Source organism: Vulpes lagopus, chromosome 2 (assembly GCF_018345385.1).
Source record: "Vulpes lagopus strain Blue_001 chromosome 2, ASM1834538v1, whole genome shotgun sequence".
Lineage (NCBI taxonomy): Eukaryota > Metazoa > Chordata > Mammalia > Carnivora > Canidae > Vulpes > Vulpes lagopus.
In genome coordinates this window covers 73231908-73256812 of record NC_054825.1, presented here as the reverse complement: position 1 = coordinate 73256812, position 24905 = coordinate 73231908, and the positions used below count along the sequence as shown (strand labels likewise).

The window sequence follows — 24905 nt, the reverse complement described above, 5'->3', positions numbered from 1 at the left end:
TCATTCTCACTGGAAAAATAACCATCTTTTAAGGGGTATCTACTTATATATTAGGCATTGTGTTAAGCACCATCATCTAATTTAATCTAAGTGGGTGGTCTCTTCTTCCTGACCTTGATTTTCTTATATTAATATAGCAGCTAGAGGTGCTGTTAAATCAGAGATATTGTTAAAATGCAGTTAAAGTCAGATCATGTCATGTTGAAAACCCTCCAATGTCTTCTTATTTCTTTTTTTTTTTTAAGATTTTATTTTATTCATAGACAGAGAGAGAGAGAGAGAGGCAGAGGGAGAAGCAGGCTCCATGCAGGGGGCCTGATATGGGACTTGATCCAGGGTCTCCAGGATCATGCCCTGGGCTGCAGGAGGCGCTAAACCGCTGCGCCACTGGGGCTGCCCTGTCTTCTTATTTCTAGCAAAATAAAATCTAAAATCTTTGCAGTGGCTGTAAGATTCTTTGTTGACCCGTTCCCCCCCACCCCATAACTTCTCTGACCTCATCCTTTACCACTTACCCTCCACTCTATGCCCCAGCTCTTTAGCCTCATTGTTTTTCCTTGATCATGCCCTTTCATTTCTGATTTCTTCTGTATGGTACTGCATGGCTGTTTCCTCAATTCTATGTCTTGATTCAAATTTTGATTTTTTTCTTTTCCCCCTTCTCTCTGCTTTATTTTATTTTATTTTTTTTAAACATTTTAAAAAAATCTTTATTTATTTATGATAGTCACAGAGAGAGAGAGAGAGGCAGAGACATAGGCAGAGGGAGAAGCAGGCTCCATGCACCAGGAGCCCGATGTGGGATTCGATCCCGGGTCTCCAGGATCGCGCCCTGGGCCAAAGGCAGGCGCCAAACCGCTGCACCACCCAGGGATCCCTCTCTGCTTTATTTAGTTTTCTGTCTCCTCTCTCACTAGATACCATATATCGTATATTCATTTATTTTGCTTGTTTGATGGTTCCCTTACTAAAATTTAAGTACCATGGGGCAGAGATTTTTGTCTGTTTTGTTCACTGCTATCTCCACGTTCATAGAACAATGCTGGTGTACAGAATAAGTGCTCAGGAAATGTTTGCTGAATGAGTGAATAAATTGCTGCAATACTGTGACACGGGCATTGTCACTGCCTTCAGTCTGCAGATGATGAAACTGAAGGCCAGATAGGTTAAATAATTTGCATAAGGTCACATAGCTCTTAACCATCCTGTTGAATGGCTTTATTTCTATTATATCTCACTATGCCTTTGCTCAGTCATAGACATGATTTTTGTGTGATTATCATGTACTATTCAAGCTTCTATGCTTTCCCTCATGTTATTTCCTCAGAGGGAGTATTCTTTCTTGCCCCCTACTTAGGTAGAACTTTGCAGGAGAAATGTGATGTAGAGGAGTCAAGGATATAAAGTTTGGGGAGATGGAGGGATGAATACTGTGAGCTAAAGTCTTATGGTGGGAAATGCATGTATATTCAGGGAGCAGTTTGGTTAGAATGAGGTTTTATTTAGGGGTATGATAGAAGGTAAAGTTAGAGGGAGAGGATTATAGCCTTGTTACAGGGAGCTGTGAGCTTCTGACTAAGAAACTGGTGTTTTTTTTTTTTTTTTTTTTAAAGATTTTATTTATTTATTCATGAGAGAGAGAGAGAGAGAGGCAGAGACACAGGTAGAGGGAGAAGCAGGCTCCATGGAGGGAGCCCGACGTGGTACTCGATCCCAGGTCTCCAGGATCAGGCCCTGGGCTGAAGGTGGCGCTAAACCGCTGAGCCACCTAGGCTGCCCCAGAAACTGGTGTTTTTATCTTGTTGCCCCTCAAAGGTTTTTGAGCAGAAGAGTGATAATGTATAACACTGCTTTTATAAAAATGTTTGATTTTGCTGTGGTGATGAGAATGGGTTTGAGTGGGAAGAGGCTAAAATTAGGAAGGAAATTTAGGAGATTTAGAATGATATGGCCCTGAAGTGAGGCAATAAGGGCCGAAATTGAGAAGTTAAAGTACAAATTAAAGCACAGAGATCAGATACTTAAAATATGGCTTATAAGATCCAAACTCCTTACTGTGGCCTGCAACATGCTAGGTGATCTCACCTTTGCCTATCTCTGCAACCTTACCTCTTGCCATTCTTCCTTTCATTTTCTAAGCTGTAGCCAGACAAGCTGATTTTTGTCTTTGAATGGGCTGTTTGTGTTGACTTTAATGCCTTTTCCACTTACCTTCTCTTAGCCTAGAGTGTTCTTCTCCAAGTCTGTACTGAGCTACTCAGATACCCCCCGAGCATATTCATTCATTCATTCATTCATTCATTCATTCATTCATTTATTAGCATATTCTTTTAAATGAATCTCATATGGTAGTTGATTTTTCTCTGGGCAGCTTTTAATTTTAGTATCAGGCAGGCAAATACAATGAAGAAATACGATATTGACTTTGTTTTTCTGTATGACTTGAAGGTAGCACAGTATGAGCCCATGAAAGCGAGTTGGACAGCTGTCCAGTTCAACTGAAAATTAAATAGCTGTGTATGTACCTGAAGCTGAAATTCTGTTTTCTATAATACCTTTTCTCTGGGTCATGGAGAGACTTACAAGGTAATCACATATAAGAAGTATTATAACCAGGAAAAAGCAAATGCCCTGGGGTGTCTAATTTCAGTGAATATTTTTCTTTTCAGCAAAGATGATTTGTCAAATGTATAATTAAATGCAGTTTAATACTTTTATGAGTTTTTCACATTTATTTTTTTCTTATAGTCTTCATCAGACAGCGTTGATTCAAAATGTAAGCATGATATTATTTAATTCTGTATACTTCCTAGTGTTCTTCTTGGTTTTGTTCAATTTTTTCATAACTCTTTTCTGAGATTTTTGATTGAGGGAGAACCATATTAACTTTTTTTTGTTAATTTCATTTTTTTTAATTTCATTTTTTGAAACAGGTAATGTATGGTAAAAAAAATGTTATAAGAGATTATAGATTAGAAAAGGAAAGTTTCCTTTCATGGTATCTTCTCTGTTCTTCCTTTTCTGCTCTTCCTTCTTCCCTCTAGATACCGCATGGTATCTATCCTGCTCTTCCTTCTTCCCTCCAGTCTTTTTCCTCTTCACTGCTGTTAATAACTCGGAATGCACCTTAAGTTTTTTTTTTTTTTTTAAAGAGAGAGAGGGGGATCCCTGGGTGGCGCAGCGGTTTAGCGCCTGCCTTTGGCCCAGGGCGCGATCCTGGAGACCTGGGATCGAATCCCACGTCGGGCTGCCGGTGCATGGAGCCTGCTTCTCCCTCTGCCTGTGTCTCTGCCTCTCTCTCTCTCTCTGTGACTATCATAAATAAATGAAAAAAAAAAAATAAAGAGAGAGAGGTTCGGGAGAGGATAGAGGGAGGGAGAGAGAATTGTAAGCAAGCTCCATGCCCAGCATGACCCTGACAGGGGCTCAGTTTCAAGACCCTGAGATCATGACCTGAGCCCAAATCAAGAGTTGGGCACTTAACTGACTGTGCTCCACCCCCCTTAAAAAAATTGTGGTAAAATACACATAGCATAAAATATACCATCGTAACCATTTTTTAAAATTTATTTTTATATAAGTTTATTATTGTTACTTAAAATATATTCTTATTGAAGTATAGTTGACACACACAGTGTTACTAGTTTCAAGTATACAGCATAGTGATTTAACAGTTCAATACCTTATTCAATGGTGAACATCTTAATCATTTTTAAATGTTCAGTGGTATTAAATACATTCACATTGTGAAATCATCATTACAATCCATTCCCCATAATTCTTGTCATCTTGTAAAACTGAAACTCTATGGTTCTTTCTTTTTTTAAAGATTTTATTTATTCATGAGAGACACAGAGAAAGGCAGAGACACAGGCAGAGGGAGAAGCAGACTCCACGCAGGGAGCCTGACGTGGGACTCGATCTTGGGTCTCCAGGAGAAGGCCTTGGGCTGAAGGTGGCACTAAACCCCTGAGCTACCTGGGCTGCCCGAAACTCTATGGTTATTATAAAAATAATCCCCTTGCCTGAATCTGGCAACCACCACCACCATTATACTTTGTCTTGGGCAGCCCGGGTGGCTTAGCAGTTTAGCACCACCTTCAGCCCAGGGCATGATCCTGGGGACCCAGGATCGAGTCCCGCATCAGGCTCCCTGCATGGAGCTTGCTTCTCCCTCTGCCTGTGTCTCTGCCTCTCTCTGTCTCTCATGAATAAATAAATAAAATCTTAAAAAAAAAAAAAAAAAGAAAAAACAGTATCTGGGAACAGGTGCTAGCTTTTTTTAAAAAAAAATTTATTTATTTATTCATGCCAGACACAGAGAAAGAGGCAGAGACATAGGCAGAGAGAGAAGCAGGTTCCATGCAGGGAGCCCGATGTGGGACTTGATCCCAGGATTCCAGGATCACGCTCTGGGCCCAAGGCAGACGCTACTCTATGGCTGAGCCACCCAGGCATCCCTACTCTTTGTATTTTAAGATTTATCTATCTATCTATCTATCTATCTATCTATCTATCTATCTAATCTATCTATCTGCAAGGGGGAGAGAGACTCTAAGCTGACTTCCCGCTGAGCATGGAGCATGATGTGGAGCATGATTCCAGAACCCTGAGATCATGACCTGAACCAAAAAATCAAGAGTCAGATGCTCATCTGATTGAGCTATCCAGGCGCCCCATCCCCTACTGTGTCTTTTTAAAAGTTTTATTGGATATTCTCATTTTGATTTCTAGTTAGGTTTTAGAATTAGATTACTAAGTTTCAGAAAATGTTCTTTTATTTATTTTTTTAAGATTTTATTTATTTATGAGAGACCCAGAGAGAGAGACAGAGAGACAGAGAGGCAGAGACACAGGTGAGGGAGAAGCAGGCTTCATGCAGGGAGCCGGACGTGGGACTTGATCCCAGGTCCAGGATCACTCCCTGGGCTGAAGGCAGCGCTAAACCACTGAGCCGCCCAGGCTGCCCAATTTCAGAAAATGTTCTGTTGTGATTTTGATAAGAATTGTTTTGGATTTATAAAATAATTTGAGGACAATTGGATATCTTCACAATTGAGTCTACCATCCTAGAATATGAGATAGTTATTTATTCTTTTCTGTTTTTATCATTTTTAGAGATTTATTTTCTTCATATTGGTCTCACCTGTTTCTTAGTAGTTAATTAAAACTAATTTCGTTTGGTTATTTTTACTTTTGTGAAGCTCTCAGAATAAATACCCAAAATTGTTTTCATGAGTAGATATGATGGACTTTAAATAACTCATTTTGCTTTGTCCCCTTTGACCTTTTTGGGTTGATGGTACAGTAGAGGCTATTTTTCCAATTTTATTTATTTATTTATTTTATTATTTTTTAAAGATTTTATTTATTTATTTATTCATGAGAGATACACAGAAAGAGAGGCAGAGGCAGAGGGAGAAGCAGGCTCCATGCAGGAAGCCCGATGTGGGACTCAAACCCGGGTCTCCAGGATCACACCCTGGGCTGAAGGCAGACGCCCAACCACTGAGCTACCGAGGCATCCCAATTAAAAAAATTTTTTTTTTTATAGAGTAAGAGCGTGCACACATGTGCGTTTTTGAGGTAGGGAGGTGCAGAGGGAGAGGGGAGAGAATCTTAAACAAACACCCAGTGTGGAGCCGGATAGTCAATCCCATGACCCTGAGGTTATGACCTGCACTAAAATCAAGAGTTGGAAGCTTAACTTACTGTTAAAGCACACTTGCATATACATTTACCCTTGAGCAACATGGGTTTGAACTGTGTGTGAGTTCACTTACGTGCAAATTTTTTTCAATAAATACAGTATAGTACTGTAAATGTATTTTCTCTTATAATTTTCATAACATTTTCTTTTTGTAGCTTACTTTGTGGTAAGAATATATAATACACAAACACGTGTTAATTAACTGTTTATGTTACTGCTAAAGCTTCCTGTCAATAGTAGGCTATTTGTAAAGGTTTTGGGGAGTCAAAAATAATATGTGGATTTTTGACTGCATGGGGTTTGGCACCCTTATCCCCTGCATTGTACAAGGGCCAACTGTATTTCATTACTAAAAGTAAAATTGTTAGAGGTCTGATTAGAAGGGGGGATTGTTAAAAAACAAGATCACAAATAGGGCCAAAAGACAGTCACTTATGCTAACCTGCATGGAGAGTTACCTTAATCCAGTTTTGGCTCTTCCAGAAATGGAATCTTAAACCAATCAGGAATCACCTGATCAGCACTAGTTAGATAATCTGCCTGGTAAACCCTTGCCATCCCTGAATACAGTGACCTTACCATAACCACTTTTTTGCGTAGTATAACTTTCTTCATTTCTTTCCCTTCTCCCTGTAAAAGTCTTTCATTTTGTATACCTCCTTGGAGCTCCTTTCTATTTGCTACATTGGATGCTGCCTGATTGATGAATTTTTAAAAAATATTTAATTTATTTATTCATAAGAGACACAAAGAGAAAGAGAGAGGGGCAGAGACACAGGCAGAGGGAGAGGCAAGCTCCATGCAGGGAGTCTGATGTGGGACTCGATCCTGAGATTCCAGGATCACGCCCTGGGCCAAAGGCAGGCAGCAAACTGCTGAGCCACCCAGGATCCCCGATTGATGAATTGTTAAAGTTGGTAAGATCATTAAAATTGAAATACATAAATAAAATAGAGTTGTTAGATTTGCTTTCTTCTTAAGCACTTAACTCTCGATGGAGAGAAAAAATAGACAAACTGCTTTATCAGTGGGATTTTATGTATTTAATAGCAAAGCAGTTGGCTTTTATATATTTTATTTTATTTTTTAAAGCAGTTGGCTTTTATTATATACATGGTAACATAAGACAGCTCCTTTTTACATAGTTCAGAGTCTGGCAACACTTGAATACTAGATGTACTGGAAAGAAACCTTATATAGGTTTCTATTTCTTAGCAATATGCACTATTTTAACTTATTGAATACCTACTTTGTGTAGATCCCTGTGTCAATTCTGAAAAATATGGAGACTGAATTTCTGCTCTCCAGGAGTTTGCCAGCTGTAGGATGGGCCATGACCCAAGGCACTATATGACATGGCCCTTGCATGTTGGAGAAACTTTACTGAAGAAAAAAAAAATTACTAACATTTGAGTAGTCTGATGAAGAAGGTATAATTTAAGTTGGACCTTAAGAGATGAATGGGATTTTTCTTTGTGCTGGCTATGCACATAACGTTTTATGTAATTTTTTTTTCATTTAATCTTCTATAGTAATCCTATGAGACAAAGTTACCATTCCTGTTGTAGAAATGAGGAAACTGGAGATTAGAGTTTATGTCTTCATGGAGTCTGTATATATGTATGCAAATCATAAAAAAAATGATCTGGAAAGTGGTAGATGGGTGGCTTAGTCAGGTAAGCATCAGACTCTTGGTTTTGGCTGAGGTTATGATCTCAGCATTGTGGAATGGAGTCCTGTGTTGTCTAACTCAGTGCCGAGTGGGGAGTCTGCTTCAGATTCTCTCCCTTTCCCTCCTTTTTTGTTACCCCAGTCCACGCAAATGTGCATGTGTGCAGTCCTCTCTAAAATAAATACAATCTTTTCTTTTTTTTAAAGATTGTATTTATTTATTCATGAGAGACACACAGAGAGAGAGGCAGAGACACAGGCAAAGGGAGAAGCAGGCTCCACTTGGAGCCCGATGCGGGACTCAATCCTGGTTCTCTAGGATCACACCTTGGGCAGAAGGTGGCGCTAAACCGCTGGGCCACTGAGGCTGCCCTAAAATAAATACAATCTTAAAAAAGAGTAAGAATTAAAAAATACAAGGGCACACCTGGTTGGCTTAGTTGGAGCATGCGACTCTTGATCTCGGGGTTGAGTTTTGAGCTCCACGTTAGGTGTAGAGATTACTTTAAAAAAAAAAAAAAGTCTGAGGATCCCTGGGTGGCTCAGCGGTTTAATGCCTGCCTTTGGCCCAGGGCACGATCCTGGAGTCCCAGGATCGAGTCCCACGTCGGGCTCCTGGCATGGAGCCTGCTTCTTCCTCCTCCTGTGTCTCTGCCTCTCTCTCTCATAAATAAATAAATCTTAAAAAAAAAAAAAAAGTCTTGGGATGCCTGGGTACCTCAGTTGATTAAACGTCTTCTTTTGGCTTGGGTCATGGTCTCAGGGGCCTGGGATCAAGCTCCCATATGGAGTTCCCTGCTCAGCAGGGAGTCTGGTTCTCCCTTTGCTCCTCCCCTTGCTCATGTGTTTTCTCTCTCTCTCTCAAATAAATAAAATCTTTAAAAAAAAAAAATGTTTAAAAATAGATGGTATTTATTGGGAAAAAACATGAAATCACCAGTTATTGAGTTTACATTAGCTTGTCCTGGTGGAAAAATAGTTTTCTAACATTATTATATCCACAAAGGGTATAGCGTTGTTTTGGATACCAGCACTCTAAAAGTTAAGGAAAAATGTTATAGAACATGCTCAAGGGGCACTTGGGTGGCTCAGTAGTTGAGCGTCTGCCTTTGGCTCAGGTCATGATCCTAGGTCCTGGGATTGAGTTCTGCATCAGGCTCCCCACAGGGAGCCTGCTTCTCCCTCTGCCTATGTCTGCTTCTCTCTCTGTTTCTTATGAATAAATGAAATCTTTTAAAAACAACAGCAACAACAACTCAAGATTTTATTTGGAAAGTTGGAAGTACAGAGAGTATGATTCTTATTTTTTTATTTATTTCAAAGTGCAAAGTATTTTCTTTTCTCCTACTTATGGGATGTGACATATATTCGTAATGGTGGTGACAAGGCAGTTCTAGTTTTGCTTTCCCAGCACTTTGTTCAAAGTCACATAGTTAACTAGTGGTGCAGGAAGGATTTGAACTCAGACCATTTTGGTTCAAAGTTCTAGAACTCAGCAACTGTGCTATTAAAAATAGACAGGGATACCCAGGTGGCTCAATGGTGTAGAGCATCTGCCCGGATCCTGGGATCGAGTTCCACATTAGGCTCCCTGCAGGGAGTTTGTTTCTCCCTCTATGTCTTTGCCTCTCTTTGTTTCTCTCATGAATAAATAAATAAAATCTTAAAAAAAAAAATGGAGAAACAAATTCTAAAGGGAGAAGCAGAGTTTACATAGGAAGGTCAGTATAAAGTATGTTCAGAGTATAGTAGTAAACCAGTGGGATTGAGGGGAATATTTATGGCAGGAAATGATGGTAAATAGAAGATGAAGGAGCTCTTTGAGACCGCAGTGTGGATTATCTTGAAAATCAGGACTATGTATGGACATGAGGATAGATGAAAATAATTCATTTCTTTTATAAACCTTGTACTAAAATAAAACTTCAGATACATAAAGGATCATTCTTTGAGATGAGTGAGTGAACTTGCAGCATTACGATTTATTCGTTCTTTACAAAGATTTTTTTGTTTTTGTTTTGAGAGAGAGGAGGAGAGTGCAAGTGGGGTTTGGAGGGAGAGGATGAGAAAGAATCTTAAGCAGGCTTGATCTCATGACCTGAGCCAAAATAAAGAGTTGGGAGCTTAAGTGACAGAGCCACCCACAGGCTCCTACAAAGGTTATTTAGCCTTAGCTAATCCTCATAATATACTAGGTTATTTTCAAAGGAGAGGATAAGGTCCTATCTTAGCAATTCTACTCAAATTTTACCTATGATGCTTGTTTGAGAATGTTACCACCACTTTTTATTGTAAATATGCATAACGTGAAATTTACCCATTTAACCATTTTTAATAGTATATAATAGTACAAAAAACATTCACATTGTTGTGCATCACTATCATCTGTCTCCAGAACTTTTTCAAATCTGTCCAAACTGAAACTGTACCCATGAAGCACAAATTTTCCATTCTCTTTTTCTCTAGGCCCTGGTAATTACCATTCTACTTTCTGTGTCTATAAATTTGACTTCACTAGGTACCTCATATAAGTTGATTCATATAAAATATTTATCCTGGGAAGCCTAGGAGGCTCAGCGATTAAGTTTCTGCCTTTGGCTCAGGTCGTGATCCTGGAGTCCTGGGATTGAGTCCCACATTGAGCTCCCTGCATGGAGCCTGCTTCTCCCTCTGCCTATGTCTCTGCCTCTCTTTTTCTGTGTCTCTCATGAATAAATAAAATCTTCAAAAAAAATTTGTCCTTTTGTGTGTAGTTTATTTTACTTGGCATAATATTTTTAGGTTCATCCATAGTATAGCATGTGTTAGAATTTGCTTCCTTTTTGAAGCTGAATAATATCCCATTGTATGTATATATCATATCTTCATCCATTCATCTGTCTTTGGTTGCTTCTTTGACTCATTGGTGGTTTAATGTCATATTGTTTAGCCTCTACGTGTTTGTGTTCTTCCCATTTTTTTTCTTGTGATTTCTATTTTCATACCACTGTGGTTGGAAAAAATGAATGCTCAGATATCAGTTTTCTTAAATATATTGAGGCTTGTTTTGTGGCCTAGCGTGTGATCTGTTTTGGAGAATGTTCCATATACACTCGAATTTATAGAAAATCTGACCTGTCTGTCTGGTCTAATGTGTCGTTTAAAGACATTGTGCCCTTACTGATTTTCTACTTGGATGATCTGTCCATTGATCTAAGTGGGATGTTAATTAAAGTCCCCTACTATTATTGTATTACCATCAGTTTCTCTATGTCTGTTGTATTTGCATTATTTATTTAGTTGCTCTTATGTTGGGTGTAGTTATTTACAATTTTTAAAAATATTTTATTTATTTATTCACGAGAGACACAGAAGCAGAGGCAGAAGCAAGCTCCATGCAGGGAGCCTGATGTGGGACTCGATCCCTGGAACCCAGGATGACGACCTGAGCCAAAGGCAGATGGTCAACCACTGAGCCACTCAGGTGTCCCTAGTTATTTACAATTTTTGTATCCTCTTGTTGGATTGATCCCTTTATCATTATGTAATGCCCTTCTTTGTCTCTTGTTACAGCCTTTGTTTCAGTCTCTTTTGTCTGATGTAAGTATTGCTACCCTATTCGTTAATCTATGGATGGAAATTTAATGTTACTTCCGTATCTCGGCTGTTGTACTTAATGCTGCAATAAACAGGATTACGTACATCTTGTTGGATTAGTGTCTTTGTTTTCTTTGCGTGAATACTCTGTAGTGGAATTGGTGGGTCATATGGTATTTGTTTTTAAATTTTTGAGGAACCTCTGTACTGTTTTCCATAGCAGCTACTCCAGTTTACATTTCTGTCACCAGTCCAGAAGGGTTCCTTTTTTTCTACATCCTCACCAGCACTGGTTATTGCTTGTCTTTTTGAGAGTATTTGATACTTTTTGATTCTGACTGGTATGAGATGATTGTTCATTGTGGTTTTGATTTGCATTTCCCTGATAAGTGACTTGAACATCTTTTCATGTGTCAGTGGGCCATCAGTATTTCTTTGGAAAAATGTCTGTTTAAGTCCTCTGCCCATTTTGTAGTTTGTAGTAAGTGGTGGTGGTTGTTTTGGTCGTGTTTGAGTTCTTTACATATTTTGGATATTAGCTCCTTATCAGATATATCATTTGCACATATCCTCTCCCATTCTGTTTTGTTGATAGTTTTCTTCACTGTGTGAAAGCTTTTTGTTCAGTGTATCTAGTCCCAATAGTTTAGTTTTGCTTTTGTTTCCCTTGCCTGGAGACAGATCAGAAAATACTGCTAAGGCTGATATCCAAGAGATTACTGCCTGTATTTTCTTTTAGGAGTTTTAGGGTTTCATGCTTTACCTTTAGGTCTTTAATTCATTTTTATAAAAAAGATTTATTGGGATGCCTGGGTGGCTCAGCAGTTAAGTGCTTCTGCCTTCAGCTCAGGGCGTAATCCTGGGGTACTGGGATCAAATCCTGCATTGGACTTCCTGCATGAAGCCCGCCTCTCCCTCTGCCTCTCTCTTTCTGTATCTCTCATGAATAAATAAAATCTTAAAAAAAAAAAAAAAACTAAAAAGGGATCCCTGGGTGGCGCAGCGGTTTGGCGCCTGCCTTTGGCCCAGGGTGCGATCCTGAAGACCCGGGATCGAATCCCACGTCGGGCTCCCGGTGCATGGAGCCTGCTTCTCCCTCTGCCTGTGTCTCTGCCTCTCTCTCTCTCTCTCTCTCTCTGTGACTATCATAAATAAATAAAAATTAAAAAAAAATAAACTAAAAAAAAGAGATTCATTTATTTGGAGAGAGTGAGTGAGCAGAGGGAGGGGCAAAGGAAGAGGAAGAGAATCTCAAGCGGACTCCCTGCTGAGCACAGAGCTTGATCTCATGACCCTGAGATCATGACCTAAGCTGAAATCAAGAGTTGGATGCTTAATCAGCTGAGCTACCGAGGCACCCTGACTTTAATCCATTCTGAGCTTATTTTTATGTATGGTGTAAGAAAGTGGCCCAGTGTCATTCTTTTCCATGTAGCCAGCCATCCAGTTTTCCCAACACCATTCATTGGAGAGACTGTCTTTTCTCATTGTATGTTCTTGCCTTCTTTGTGGTAGATTAATTGACCATATAATTGTGGGTTTATTTCTGGGTTCTCTATTCTGTTCCATTGATCTGTGGGTTCTGTTTTGGTGCCAGTAACGGTATTTTGATTTGAAGCTTTGTATTATAGTTACTTGAAATCTGGGATTGTGATGCCTCCAGCTTTGTTTTTCTTTCTTGATTGCTTTGACTACCTGGGGTCTTTGTGGTTCTATACAAGTTTTAGGATTATTCTGGTTCTGTGGAAAGTCTTACTGATATTTTGATAGGGATTGCATTGAGTCTGTAGATTGCTTTAGGTAGTGTGGACATTTTAACAGTATTCTTCCAATCCATGGACATATGTACCACCACTTTTTATTTATTTATTTATTTTTAAAGATTTTATTTATTTATTCATGAGAGACAAAGAGAGAGAGAGAGGCAGAGACATAGGCAGCAGGAGAAGCAAGCTCCATGCAGGGAGCCTGATGTGGGACTCCATCCCCGGGGACTCCAGGATAATGCCCTGGGCCGAAGGCAGGCGCTCAACCACTCAACCACTCAACCGCTGAGCCACCCAGGGATCTCCATACCACCACTTTTTAAATCTAGTAAATCTCTCAGTTGTCCTTTGGGTTTAAGCAAAAGCTCTTGATAATTCATCACTACCACTTACTTAATTTATCACCTGTTGATATAAATTGTGTAGGAAGGACCTTGTTATTAGGAGATTGACATTAACTATTAAGTTATAATATGGGGAATCACTTAGTTGGGGATGACTGGCTCTAATTTTTCATACAGATTTTTTTTTTCTGATATGACCACTATTATAAGTTATCCAAATGTTGCATATCTCCATCTGGAAGATGGAAATAATAATTTTATTTCTGTTCCTTGTTTTTTTTTTTGGGGGGGGCTGCTAGGAGCTATTTCTATTATATTTTCTAGTTTTGATTAAGGATGTACTTAATAATGGCCACTTTGTATTTAACCTTTTACTTCTTTCTCCAGTTCATTGATGCAGATAAATTTTAATTTTTAAGATTTTATTTATTCATGAGAGAGAGAGAGAGAGGCAGAGACATAGGCAGAGGGAAAAGAAGCAGGATCCCTGTGGGGAGCCTGATGCAGGACTCGATCCCTGGACCGTGGGATCACGACCTGAGCCAAAGGCTGACATTCAGTCACTGAGCCACCCAGGCACCCTGAATTGTAATGTTATTAATGGAAACCGAGCTCACTTTAGCAATCCTGTAATCTCATGGTCACTCGGAATGTAAATATTTTCCATTGTAGCTTACCTGATAAAAAGAGGAATGAAGTAAATAATACTTTTGCATAAGATAGAATATTAAAGTTTGTTTTTTTAAAAAATATTTGAGAGAGAGGGTGATTATGAGTGGGGTTGGGGGAGGGGCATAGGGAGAGGAAGAAGCAAGCATCAGCTGAGCAGGGACCCTGAGATCATGACCTGAGCGGAATGCAGACACTTAACCAACTGAGCCACCCAGTTGCCCCAGAATATTGAAGTTTCAATTTTTCTCTAAAAGAAATACATCATAAATATCTCTAGAAACATGAGAACTCAAAGCAGTGGACACTAAAAGAAAAGCACTAAATGTGTTAATAGGCAAATTTTTAACCTAAGTACAGAGTGGTCTTAAGGGTTGGGTTGCTAAAGAGGTCTGTTGATCTGAGTAATTATAATTATGTACCTCCTGAGGATGTGTGTAATGACATTTTGTATCACTTTTTAGAATTAGCTAGAAAGAGTTGGTGTGTTCATTGCAGCATTTCTTCTAGCTTTCTGACAGTATTGGTTTAAGTGACAGGCATAAAATATTAGCTTAGCTTACAAACTTCAAAATGGCAATCTAAAAAAAAAATGGCAATCTAGATGATAAGGAAGTGAACTTAACGGACTTTTTCATTTTTTATGCTTTATAGAATCTGGCACTTAGAAAGCATTTAGGAAACATTTAGGAAGTGAAAGAATGTAAATAGACAATTGCTTTCAAACATTTACTCAAGTACAATGGGCTGTTCATTTTGGGGACCCCCCGGCACTGAGCCCAGGCATTTAATTAGTCCCTTCCTCTGTTCTAATCACTTAAACAGGGATCCCTGGGTGGCACAGCGGTTTGGTGCCTGCCTTTGGCCCAGGGCGCGATCCTGGAGACCTGGGATCGAATCCCATATCAGGCTTCCGGCGCATGGAGCCTGCTTCTCCCTCTGCCTGTGTCTCTGCCTCTCTCTTTCTCTCTGTATGACTATCATAAAAAAAAAAAAAAATAAAATAATAAAAAAAAATCACTTAAACATTTTTCTAAATGACAAAATTTGCTTACATATTTTGTTGTGTCCTTTACTAATCCCCTTGTCCCTTCTTTTTCTTTCTTTAGACTTCATTGTCATCTTTTTCCTTTTTATTTATTTATTTATTTTAAGATGTTATTTATTCTTGAGAGAGGCAGAGACATAGGCAGAGGGAGAAGCAGGCTCCTTGCAGGGAGCCTGATGCAGGACCCATCCCCAGACCCTGGAATACTTCCTGAGCTGAAGGCAGATGCTCAGCCACTGAGCAACCCAGGTGTCCCATCTTTTTCCTTTTTAAAAGAGATTTTACTGTTGATTTAGAGGAGATTGGGGGGACAAGCATATCTGATGAGTCTATTTAGTTTTATTCAGTTAACTGTTTATTATAAACGTTTTTCCAGTTAATATTCTTCTTTTTTTAAATATTTTTAAAATTCATTTATTCATAGAGACGCAGAGAGAGAGAGGCAGAGACACAGGCAGAGGGAGAAGCAGGCTTCACGCAGGGAGTCCGACGCGGGACACTATCGGGGTCTCCAGGATCACACTCCAGGCCACAGGCTGCCCTAATTAACATTCTTCTAAATTGAGAAAACATATCTTAAACTTTTACTGGCCCCTATTTTTGGAAACTGGGTGTTATTAATGTTTAAAGAGACCAGAGGGCAGCCCAGGTGGCTCAGTGGTTTAGTGCTGCCTTCAGCCCAGGGCCTAATCCTGGAGTCCCGGGGTTGAGTCCCACATCAGGCTCCCTGCATGGAGCCTGCTTCTCGAGACCTCTGTCTATGTCTCTGCCTCTCTCTCTCTCTCTCTCTCTCTCTATGTCTCTCATGAATAAATAAATAAAATCTTAGGAAAAAAAAACCAGGATAAAAATTTTGGTGCATAAAACATTTTCTAGGTTTCAAGGTGTTTTCTTAGGAGCAATACTTTTTTTTTTTTTTTTTTTTAATGTTTACTTATTTATGATAGTCACACACACAGAGAGAGAGAGAGAGAGGCAGAGACACAGGCAGAGGGAGGAGCAGGCTCCATGCAGGGAGCCTGATGTGGGATTCGATCCCGGGTCTCCAGGATCGCGCCCTGGGCCAAAGGCAGGCGCCAAACCGCTGCGCCACCCAGGGATCCCAGGAGCAATACTTTGATTTAGCTTCTGGGGCAGAAGATATGAAAATTTAAAAATCTATTATAAAAGTTATACACGTTCATTGTAGAACATTTGAAGAAAAAAAAAAAAACAAAAAAAAAAGAACATTTGAAGAATGTAGGAATTTATAAAAAAAATTAAAGTCAGCTTTAATCCCAAAATGCTGCTATAATGCTGCTTTAGCATTTTGGTTTTTTTCTTTTTCTGGAGATATATATTATCTATCTGTATATCTTACACTTCTAAAAACCGGTTGAGGTTTGTGTTTGGGCTCTTTCCAGAGGTGGTTCTGTTTTATTTTAACATGAGCAAAGTATGTCAGTTCACTGCATACTTGACAGGATTAAACATCATGCATTTTTCCATCATTCATTCAATAAATGTATGTTTATTTAGAGTGAAATTCTTGTTCAATGTCTTCAATTAATCTCCTTCCATTTTTTCTTAAATTCAATTAGGCTTTTGTCCCCACTGCTTCTCTAGAATTATAGTTTTTTTTTTTTTTTTTTAAGATTTTTTTTGAGAGAATCAGAGCACAAGTAGGGGGAGAGGCAGAGACAGAGGGAGAAGCAAACTTCCTGCTGAGCAGGGAGCCCCACGTAAGGCTCCATCCCCAGACCCTGGGATCATGACCAGAGTTGAAGATGGACCCTTAGCCACTTAGACGCATTGAGCCACTAGAATTATACTTTATAACCATTTATCTCCACATTGGTAAATCTAGCAGTCCTTCCTCATTCTACATGATCTCTCAGCAACTGTGCCACTGTAGATTACTTTCTTGTCCTTGAACCAAACCACTTTCCCACTTGGTTCCAGGACATCACATTCTCCTAGGTCTACTCCTAAGGGTTTGTCCTTCCTGCTGTAATGTTAGAATGCTCCAGGGCTCACAGTGTGGTTATCATCTTAAAAACAAAACAAAACAAAAAAACCAAAAAAACAAAACCAAAACTGTTTTCCTCAGCTCATTTAGTTTCTTATACTGATGACTTTCAAATTTATATCTTCAGCTTTGGCCTTTTCTGTGAAATCTGGACTCAATTCAGTTATCTACCCAACATCTCTAGTTAGAGGTCTAATAGATTTTAAATTTGTCCAAAACTGAGCCCTGATCTCCTTTTACTCCCTAATCTCCCAACTCCCCACACATCCTCTTGGAGCGAGCAGTCATATATAGTAGTTAAGCTGTGGTCGGTCACCTTGTCTTACTTATTAATTCCCGATGTGAGTAGTCATAGAAGTGGCTTAGAATTAGAGGACAGGGACGCCTGGGTGGCTCAGTGGTTGAGCATCTGCCTTTGGTTCTTTGGTTTAGGTCATGGTCCTGGGGTTCTGAGATGGAGTCCTGTCCCCTGTCCTGTGTGTCGTGCTGTGTGTCGTGTCCACCCCCCCTGCATTGGGCTCCCCACAGGGAGCCTGCTTCTCCCTCTGCCTATGTCTATGCCTTTTTCTCTGTGTCTGTCATGAATAAATAAAATCTTAAAAAAAAAAATTAGAGGTCAGCCCCCGTGGCTCAGCGGTTTAGCACCACCTTCAGCCCAGGGCCTGATCCTGGAGACCTGGGATCAAGTCCCATGTTGGGCTCCCTGTATGGAGCCTGCTTCTCCCTCTGCCTATGTCTCTGCTACTCTCTCTCTCTCTCTCTCTCCCTGTGTCTCTCACAAATAAATGAAATCTTAAAAAAAGAAATTAGAGGACAGTTAAGCCTTGTGGTTTAGCATACTCAGAAGATATGTGTAGAGATACTCAGGACCCATGGTGGACATTAAGTAATTTGATTCCTCTTCCCCCGATTATTTCCTCTGGTCTTATTTTTTTTTAAGACTTTATTTATTTATTCATGAGAGACACAGAGAGAGAGAGGCAGAGACATAGGCACAGGGAGAAGCAGGCTCCATGCGGGAAGCCCAGTGTGGGACTTGATCCCAGGACTGTGGAATCACGGCCTGAGCCAAAGGCAGATGATCAACCGCTGAGCCATCCAGGCATCCCCTGATCTCATTTTCAATTATTATTCTTCTCTATCACTTCTCTTTAGCTTTAATGCTTCCTTGCTATCCCTCAAACACTCCGGGAAAGGTTCTACCTGCAGGCCTTTGCCTGGAATATTCACTCAGGTGTGGCTTATTCCCTCACCTCTTCCCTTTACTTAAATGTCACCTTTTCATTGAGTCCTTAACCACACTATTTTTTTTTTTTTAACCACACTATTTAAACTTATAACCCTTCTCAACACTGCTAATCTCCTTTCCTACGTTATTTCCATGGCACTTAGTCACCATATAACATATATATTACATATTTTATTTTATTTGTCTCTTCTTCCCATCCCTAGACTAGAATCCTGTAAAAGCTCGAGAGGGACAGTGATTTTTAAAAAAATATTTTATTTATTTATTCATGAGATACAGAGAGAGAGAGAGAGAGAGGCAGAGACACAGGCAGTGGGAGAAGCCGGCTCTATGCAGGAAGCCTGACGTGGGACTCCATCCCGGGACCCCAGGATCATACCCTGGGCCGAAGGCAGGTGCCAAACTGCCGAGCCACCCAGGGATCCTGGGACAGTGATTTTTATCTGTTTTGCTCACTGCTGTATCCTCTAGCACCTAGAAGAGTGCCTGACATGTGGTAGGTATGACTATGAGCGTTAAGAACATAGCATAATGTTATTTAAAAGCTAATGCAATAATATCTCACATTCTTCCTTTCCAACTGAGACCTGACGCGTAGCTCTTTCCAACTGAAACCTGACATATAGCTCAAAGCAGGGTGGTGAGAAAAGGAAGGGCCATTCTGCCATCATTGAGGTAGTGACCAGAGGACACACTCTCACCATTAGCAAGTGCACTCATGGAGTAGACTTGAAGAAGTGTGCCCTCTGGGCAAAGAGACCGGAAATTTGCCATGAAGGAGAGGGGAGCTCCAGATGTGTGTGTTGTCACCAGGCTCAACAAATCTATCTGGGCAAAGGGAATTAGTAATGTCCCATACCATATCTATATGTGTTTGTCCAGAAAACAGAGTAATGTTGAAGATTCACCAAATAAGCCCTGTATATTGGTTACCTATGTTTCTGTCATCAGTTAAAAAAAATCTGCAGATAGTTGTGGATGAGAACTAATTGCTGATTGTCAAAGTTCTAAAGCTCCCCCACACCATGTAATGCAGTCTTAGAACATGAATAGAGATGTATCTAGAATAGTAGTAGTTTTTTTTAACGTAGATTTTATTTATTTTAGAGAGAGAGGGAAAGCCGGCACACATGAGTGGGGAGGGGCAGAGGGAAATAATCTTCAAGTAGACTCCCCACTGAGTGAGGAGCCAGCCGCAGGGCTTGGGACTCCATCTCATGACCATCAGATCATGACCTGAGCCCAGATCAAGAGTCGGATGCTCTACCAGCTCAGCCATGTGATGCCTCTAGAGTAGTGGTAATTCTTGATTTGGAGGATTCAAGGACAGTTTTAAAATTTTATGAAAGCTATCTGGATTGCCAGTATTAAAAAATAATAGCCTGGGGGCACCTGGGTGGCTCAGTGGTTGAGTGTCTGCCTTTGTCTCAGGTCAGAATCCCGGGGTCCAGGGGTGGAGTCTTGCCTCTGTCTCTCCCCGCAGGGAGCCTACTCCCTCTGCCTGTGTCTCTGCTTCTCTCTGTGTCTCTCATGAATAAATAAATCTTAAAAAAAAAAATAGGCCTGAAGTGAACTTCTTTAATTGCTAGTAATGTTGAACATTTTTAGTGGTTTTTAGAAACAGTTTGCTTTCTTTCTAAATATTCTTATTTTTCCATTTATTTATCAAGTTATATATTTATGGATATGTTTGTAATATGCATATTTTCCTTATTTCACATGTTGTTTGTCTTAGCTTATAGAACTTTAAATTTTTTGTACAGTCAAATCTGTGTGTTTTTTTTTTTTTTAATTTTATTTTTTTGTTTGAGAGAGAGCACACAGAGGGAGAAGGAGAAGTAGACTCCCTGGTGAGCAGGGAGCCCCATGCAGGGCTCGATCCCAGGACCCTGAGATCAAGAACTGAACTGAAGGTAGACGCTTGACTTACTGAGCAACCCAGGTGCCCCTGTGTTTTCTTTGTTTCCAAGCTTACAAAATGGTTCTCTCTTTTTTCTGCCCAGAGATTTGATAAATACTCATTTTTGTTTTGTTTTAGCTTTCTCCTAAAAAAAAAAAAAGTGTTTGTTGAGACCATAAAGTTTAGGAAATCATAGCCATATGCTTAGTAATTGAGGGCATGGGCATTGACGAGATTGTTCAGGGAGAGTGTTTAGCTGAAGAGAAAAGGCAGGGAGAGGGGAACCTTTGCAGAAATGTGTGTAGGTAGATAATTTGCAAAGGATGAGTTAAATAACGTTAAAAAGAAGTCAGTGGTAGGAAAATGAAAGAAAGACCTAGAGCTCAGGGGTGACAAAAGTTTTAGGAAGGGTAGAGTGATCGGTAGTGTCCGTTACCTTAGGACAAAGACTGAACACCTAAGGATAAGAACTGAAGAGTGATTATTGGGTTTGGCCACTAAAAATTCACTGGTGACCTTTAATTAATACATGTTTTATTTTATTATTATTATTATTATTATTATTATTATTATTATTATTATTATTTTAAGGTTTATTTATTTATGATAGACACATACATAGAGAGAGAGAGGCAGAGACACAGGCAGAGGGAGAAGCAGGCTCCATACCGGGAGCCCGACGTGGGACTCAATTCCGGGACTCCAGGATCGCGCCCTGGGCCAAAGGCAGGCGCCAAATCGCTGAGCCACCAGGGATCCCCTATTATTATTATTTTTAATAAATGTTTTAGTGGAGAGATAAAAGTGTGATACAGGTGCCTACAGTTGTCAACTTTTAAGAGTTTAAAGAGGGAAAGGATGGAAAGAGAGTAGATAACACTTTGTAGGATAGGCAGAGTTGAGGAATTTTTTTTTTTTTTTTAAGGAGAGGAAGAGTTGATCATATTTATAGAATGTGGAGATGTAGTTAGAGGAAAGGGAGATATTGTGGGTGGGAAAAAGGAGTTACTTGAAGATTCTGCAGGCTTTGGGGATTCTAGGCTTAAGGGTCTGGGTGGTTACTGGTTTTAGAAAACAGAGATTACCCCCTTCCTTTAAGATGGATAGGAAGGTTGCAGGTAAGTGATTGAGGACAAAGGAGTAGGAGAGATAAGAATTGGAGGTGGTTGTGCCTCATTGTCACATTTTAGCTATGTGATTTATAATCAGTGGACAACTTAGGTTTTAGTTTTCTTACTGTAAAAGAATATTAATGCTTGCCTTGACTGTATTAGAGACTTCATGTGAGTTAAAAATGAACAAAGTAGGCTTCTGTCTTTCCGCCTCTTGGAGCCTGTGGAGGCCTGCTGGGAACAGGACTCCTAAAGCGACGACTATGTCTGGAAGGCTTTGGTCCAAGGCCATTTTTGCCAGCTATAAACGGGGTCTCCGGAACCAGAGGGAGCACATAGCTCTACTTAAGATCGAAGGTGTTTATGATCGAAGGTGTTTATGCTCGAGATGAAACTGAGTTCTATCTCGGCAAGTGATGTGCTTATGTGTACAAAGCAAAGAACAACACAGTAACTCCTGGTGGCAAACCAAACAAAACCAGAGTAATCTGGGGAAAAGTAACTCGTGCTCATGGAAACATGGTTCATGCCAAATTCCGAAGCAACCTTCCTGCGAAAGCCATTGGCCACAGAATCCGTGTGATGCTGTACCCCTCAAGGATTTAAACTTACTGAAAAGTAAATAAATAAAGGTGTAGATTAAAAAAAAAATGAACAAAGTATATGTTAAAATGCTTTAGAAACTTAAAATACCATGTAAATCTGTAGCTTACTGTTAATAATATGTTAGAGAAAGTTATATATGCTTTGTATAGAGTATATAAAGCTTACTAGGAAAAAAAAATAAAGCTTACTAGGGATGCCTGGGTGGCTCAGCATTTGTCTGCATTTGGCTCAGAGCATGACCCTGGAGTTCTCGGATTGAGTTCCACATCGGGCTCCTGTAGGGAGCCTGCTTCTTCCTCTGTCTATGTCTCTGCTTCTCTCTCTCTCTCTCTGTGTGTCTCTCATGAATAAATAAATCTTCAAAAAAAAAAAAGCTTACTAAATCTGGGGACATGGGTGGTGCAGTGGGTTACACATCCTAGTCTTGGTTTTGGCTCAGGTCTGACCTCAGTGTTATGAGATGGAACCCTATTTCCAGCTCCCTGCTCACCGCAAAGTCGGCTTGGGTTTCTCTCTCCCTCTCCCTCCCTCTGTACTTCCTCCTTGTGCGTGCATACACACACTCTTTCTCCCTTTCAATTTTTTTTTTTTTTAAACTTAGTAAAAATGTTTCAAATAGCAAGAAGATGCTGGAGATTCTGGTGTTTTAGGGCTGTAATGTGAGAGTCTTAGGCCTCTCAGGCTTTACCTTATATCTGGAAAGTTTTCTTTTTTCTTTTCTTTTTTTTTTTTTTAAAGATTTTATTTATTTATTCATGAGAGACAGAGAGGCAGAGACACAGGCAGAAGGAGAAGCACGCTCCATGCAGGGAGCCCGATGTGGGACTCGATCCTGGGTCCCCAGGATCACGCCCTGGGCTGAAGGCAGTGCTAAACCACTGAGCCACCTGGGCTGCCCTCTGGAAAGGTTTCTTTGCAAGTCAGGAATGTGTTTTAATAAGAACTGCTGCTGCTATTAGCACTTGAAATCATTTAAAATGTTGATGATGGGAGTAATTGGGAAAATGTGTGGGAAGAAATCTATCTAGAAACAAAGTAAAGTGAATTTTTCAGTAGTTTGAATTTGGCATGAGACTGCAGGAATTCTACATTCTTGTTTGTCTTCTGCTTGTTCTTTTCTGAAAACATTTGAAAAAACATAAAAAAACTAAATTTGAAGTTTTTGTGAACTCTTTTAAGGATTTGCTGCCTCAGATTAATATGCTTAGCTCTTTTCTGCCATCTTTCTGTGTGGCTGTAATGGTGCACATGAATGTCCTAGCAGATGGACTCAAGAGCATTAAAAATGCTGAAGAGAAAGGCAAACACCAGGTTTTTTTTAGGCCATGCTCCAAAGTCATTGCTTCTAATGGTGATGATGAAGCATGGTTACACTGGCGAATTTGAAATGATTGATGATCACAGAGCTGGGAAAATTGTTGTGACCCTCACAGGCAGGTTAAATAAGTGCGGAGTGATCAGCCCCAGATTTAATGTACAACTCAAAGATCTAGAAAAATGGCAGAATAATCTGCTCCCGTTTGGTTTCATTGTACTGACAACCTCAGCTGGCATCATGGACCATGAAGAAGCAAAATGAAAACATACAGGAGGGAAAATCCTGGGATTCTTTCTAGGGTTGTAATACACACGTGCAGATGAAATGCCTCAATGGGAAAAAAACCCACAAACTTTTTTTTTTTTTTTTTTTTTTTTTTTTTTTTTTTTTTTTTTTTTTTTTTTAAACCCACAAACTTTTGAGAAAACTAAACTTCAAGTTTTTATGCATCTGATTGATTTGGTGCATCAGCTCTTTTCTGCTTTATCTGTATCCTTATGACATAGAGTTTTTATATGTAGGGAGTCTGTCACATGTTATTTAATAAAAAAAAATTTGTATTGTGTGCTTTTTTTTTTTTTTTTGTACTGTGATTTTCTTAGCACTCTAGATTTTGTTAGCATTTCCATTCCTTTGCCTTTGTTTAGCATCAGTCTTGAATTTCTGTTTGATTTCTGGGTGCTGAAGATGACTTGAGAAAACCATATAATTGAATTAATTGTTCCACTACTGATACATACTGCTTAGTCTGATTTGGCCCTTGATAGTGTAGCTAATTATCATGAACATTTCGTGGGATGTTGACTCTTACTCATTCCCTGACAAAAAAAGTGCGTGATACTATTTCATTTTGTACCCCTGTTAATTTATTCAAATATATGAGTGCCTACTATGTTACCCATATGCTAGTGAGTAGAGAATATTAAGAGGGAAAGAGTAACAGTGCCAAATACAGCACATTGGTATAGAAAAATAAAGACAAGAAAAATATTAATTTGACTTGGTGATTAAGAAGTCATGGTGACCCGGGATGCAAGCTTGGGTGGCTCAGCGGTTGAGTGTCTGCTTCGGCTCAGGGCATGATCCTAGAGTGCCTGGATCTGGTCCCACGTTGGGCTCCCTGCATGGAGCTTGCTTCTCCCTCTGCCTATGTCTCTGCCTCTCTCTCTCTCTCTCTGTGTGTCTCATGAATAAATAAATAAAATCTTAAAAAAAAAAGTCATGGTGACCCTAAAAGTAGTATCAGTAGGGAGTGAAGGTAAACTCCTTACAGTTGGTAGAAGAGTAAACTGGCAGGTGATAAAGGAGAAGGACCAGAAGAGGGTAGAGGAGGGGAGAGGGAGTGGGGAAGGGAGCACGGTAGTGAGAGGGGGTAAGAGAGGGAGAGTTGGAGGGGAAGGAAGAAGAGAATAGGAAATGGGGAAAGGAAAAAGAGATAAAGAAGAATAATTAACTTCTCCATGAGAAGGTTTGCTGAGAAGGCTGGATGGGAGTCAGGAAGGACTTTCTTTAAACATTAAAACTTGTGTATGTGCTGAAGGAAAGGTACTAATAGGGAAGGAGAGGTTGCAGATTCAGGATGTGGTGTGTCTGATAGAGCAAGATGTTGAATGAGGCAGGAAGCAGGTGGGAGTCATGATGTGGGTCAGTGATAGAGACGGATGGATTGGCTTTATACTGGAGGAGGAATGCCTCATTTTATGGGACTGAAATAAAAATAGGTAAGGAAAAAAAAAATAGGTAAGGAGATGTCTGACTACAGATAAGGTTATAGGTAGGGGAATAAGGGTAGAGGGAGGGCATTCCTGGTAGTTTGTATATCTTTGTAAGATCAGAAGCAAGGTTGTTGGTTGCTAATGAAGGGCCTGGACAAGGGTGATTGGGGGGCTTGAATTGAGAAAATGATTTTTTTTTTTAATTTTTATTTA

The 24905-nt window shown here is 39.8% G+C and overlaps 1 protein-coding gene and 2 pseudogenes across 3 annotated transcripts in view; all 3 read left to right on the top strand.

Annotated features, from left to right (window-relative positions):
* Positions 1–24905, top strand: part of MGA (MAX dimerization protein MGA) — a 183196-nt gene that overhangs the window by 25057 nt on the left and 133234 nt on the right. The gene's annotated exons all lie outside the window — the stretch shown is intronic.
* Positions 20957–21692, top strand: LOC121484242 (annotated as a pseudogene).
* Positions 22899–23283, top strand: LOC121477486 (annotated as a pseudogene).